At 35.3% G+C, this 3,929-nt stretch overlaps 1 non-coding gene across 1 annotated transcript; it reads left to right on the forward strand.

The window, feature by feature from the left end:
• The first annotated feature begins 2,666 nt into the window (after positions 1–2,666).
• Positions 2,667–2,738, forward strand: TRNAE-UUC (transfer RNA glutamic acid (anticodon UUC)). Its single transcript has one exon. It is a non-coding gene; the product is annotated as a tRNA-Glu (tRNA).
• Positions 2,739–3,929: the final 1,191 nt, after the last annotated feature.

Below are 3,929 nucleotides of genomic sequence, written 5' to 3' on the forward strand. Positions count from 1 at the left end.
ACTTCTAAATAAGTTTAAATAATCCTTAAACTCTTGATGTCAAAAGGTATCAACAAAGACATAGGTCTACTCGTGTTCACTGTCTCAATCTGTCACATACGCGACAGTTTTCATGCTGGGATGAAGGAACTTTAAAGAGTTATCGCTTAAATATCTCACCGGAATCGAGGGCATCACTTTCCATACTGATAATTATTTCTTGGGAAATGATGTGATTATATATATGTATATATATATTTTTTTTTTTCAACAAGTCGGCCGTCTCCCACCGAGGCAGGGTGACCCAAAAAAAAGAAAGAAAATCCCCAACAAGAAAATACTTTCATCATTCAACACTTTCACCACACTCACACATTATCACTGTTTTTGCAGAGGTGCTCAGAATACAACAGTTTAGGAACATATACGTATAAAGATACACAACATATCCCTCCAAACTGCCAATATCCCAAACCCCTCCTTTCAAGTGCAGGCATTGTATATATATATATATATATATATATATATATATATATATATATATATATATATATATATATATATATATATATATATATATATATATATATATATATATATATATATATATGCAATAAGATCACAGTAAACAGGTGATTTCAGAATATGCAAAACAACCACTCTGAAAGAATAGAGAAATTCTCTATTCTTTCAGAGTGGTTGTTTTGCATATATATATATATATATATATATATATATATATATATATATATATATATATATATATATATATATATATATATATATATATATATATATATATATATATATATATATATATATATATATATATTTCTTCTTTCAACATACCGGCCGTATCCCACCGAGGCGGGTTGGCCCAAAAGGAAAAATTAAAGTTTTTCCTTTCAAATTTAGTAATATATACAGGAGAAGAGGTTACTAGCCCCTTGCTCCCGGCATTTTAGTCGCCTCTTACAACACGCATGGCTTACGAAGGAAGAATTCTGTTCCACTTCCCTATGGAGGTAAGAGGAAATAAACAAGAACAAGAACTAGAAAGAAAATAGAAGAAAACCCAGAGAGGTATGTATATATATGCTTGTACATGTATGTGTAGTGTGACCTAAGTGTAAGTAGAAGTAGCAAGATGTACCTGAAATCTTGCATGTTCACGAGACAGAAAAAAGACACCAGCAATCCTACCATCATGTAAAACATTTACAGGCTTTCCTTTTACACTCACTTGGCAGGACGGTAGTACCTCCCTGGGTGGTTACTGTCTACCAACCTACTACCTAGGATATATATATATATATATATATTACAATAGAAGACGAAGAACTAATAAAGACAATGTTGTAACCAAGACAGATGAATAACTCCTCCAGATTTGTGAAAGTTTCAAGTCCCTTACAATCTGCACATAATCCTGACTAAGACGGATAAACAATTCTCTTTTTTCAATACCAAGAAGGCTATTTCCATCAAGGTCGTTTTTTATAGTTCTCTCCCAGGACCTACAACTTCCATGTGTCCATCTAACATTTGTGTGTCCTAAAGCCCAATGTAAAAAGATATTTGTATGCTATGTTCAAAAAACTAAATAAAACTAACCTCCTTACATATAATGTGTCGAGGAACTGAGCCTGAACATTTGTGTTAGCTAAGCAAGCTAACTCCTAGGTGTCTATTTTCGGCTATGTTGTAGAGGCAGAAAACTTAATTTAAATTCGGATTCTCAACCCTACAAGATTAGCAACTCAGAATAATCTAAGAAAAAGTAAAGCAGTGTGATTTATTTCCATTTAGGTCATCTGGTCCTCTTTCCCGGGATGCCACTCACAAAACACCGAGGTACCTACTTACTGTTAGGCTAACAGGGACAGTAGATGGTTGGAAACTTGTCCATACACGCGTCCAGTCTTTCCCAGAACTGAACTTAAATTCTTCGGTTTTCAACCGAACGCGCCATTAAGCTAACATGATGTACAACAGTGACAACAACAACAACAACAACAACAACAATAATAATAATAATAATAATAATAATAATAATAATAATAATAATAATAATAATAAAAATAATAATAATGGAAATAAATGAAGGACCCCAATGGAAATAAGTCACTGACTTTTCTTCTGGGTTATCCTAGGTTCTCTACACATGCTCCCCTCAAGGAAGGTTCCTTGATGTTGGTGAGGGGCTCTTGATTTAGGGAATTGGATCTGTGCTCCAGTTCCCCAAATTAAGCCTGAATGCCTTCCACATCCCCCCCAGGCGCTGTATAATCCTCCGGGTTTAGCGCTTCCCCCTTGATTGTAATAATAATAATAATAATCTACACATGCTGCTGTGTATGATAATTTATATAATTGTATTTGTTTATACCTGAAAAACTTACTTATAATAATCTTTATTTCTACAAGTATACGTACAATGTATACAGTAACCATTGGAAGGTTAATACAACATGATAAACTCAATACTGAAGACAATACACCACGAGTATAGCTTTGCTCCGGTAAGTCGCTACTAATGAATAATACAATTTCCCTTCCTACATCAACTCGTCCTTCTTCGGCCTTCCTAATTAAACCCGCCCCGTCTACATCAACTTAGCCTCAAATCACACCCGTCCCTCGAGTTTTCTAAATTAACTTCTGTTTATATTTCCCATACTTGTAATTCCCATGTGGTCTAGTGGCTAGGATACCTGGCTTTCACCCAGGAGGTCCGGGTTCGATTCCCGGCATGGGAACACCTTTAAGATACAAGATGGCAATGAAAATGCTGTGTACCATATTATTACATAATTCAGAGATAACGCACTCAGAAATAATCGAAGCATTTTATCCACAGTGGCATATTACTAACCATTCTGGAAATATACCCACTGTAAATATCACATAACCGCTTAACCTTTCTTTTGTTTACAAACATAGGTTCCTAAAATATAAGGCAATTTTTTTGTGACCTAATTTATGTCTGTATAAATAACTCATTACGATTGTGACCAGATATAAACATGTAAATAGTTCATTACCACTGTAATTTGTTCATCTATCAAAACTTCCCGGTGCAGTCCCTGGACCCATTATGTACCTCTGTAATCTTGCGACAGTCTCCCACACCATGGACATGGGGTGCATCATAAACGTATTAAACTACCACATAAAATTCAATCTCACTGCTACAACCCAGTCTTATATCCACAGTGACGTCGATTTAACAACAACTACAGTGGAAGCATCCCGTGTAATGTAGAGCTTGTAAAGTGAATTTAATAAGTAAGTTTAATTTACTTCACATTCCAACTCGTGTAGTCAGTGAGTGGTGAGAAACTTTTAGAAAAACACCACGTATCCTGAAGAAGAAAATTTTTATAATCAAGGGGAAGCGCTAAACCCGTAAGATTATACAGCGACTGTGGGGGAATGTGGATGGTATTCAGGTTTAATTCAGGGAACTGGAGCACAGATCCATTTCCCTAGATCAAGAGCCCCTCACCAGCATCAAAGAACCTTCCTTGAGGGGTGAAAAAGAAACTGAAAAAGAAAATAAATCTAAGTTGTCCGTAATGATCTGCACAACAAGGGGATTTCTATATAGTATGTAACTGATCTGCTAACATCCAGCGTAGGATGACTAAATTAATACATAGCATTAGAAATCTTCCTTATGAAGAAAGATTGAAGACTCTTAAGTTACATTCACTTGTTAGACGAAGAATGAGGGGAGACCTGATCGAAGTGTATAAGTGGAAGACAGGTATTAATAAAGGGGATATTAACAAGGTCTTGAGGATGTCTCTCCAAGAGAGAACCCGTAGTAATGGATTTAAATTAGATAAGTTTAGATTTAGAAAGGACATAGGAAAGTATTGGTTTGGAAATAGGGTAGTTGATGAGTGGAACAGTCTACCTAGTTGGGTTATTGAGGCTAGGACTTT

Source organism: Cherax quadricarinatus, chromosome 55 (assembly GCF_038502225.1).
Source record: "Cherax quadricarinatus isolate ZL_2023a chromosome 55, ASM3850222v1, whole genome shotgun sequence".
Lineage (NCBI taxonomy): Eukaryota > Metazoa > Arthropoda > Malacostraca > Decapoda > Parastacidae > Cherax > Cherax quadricarinatus.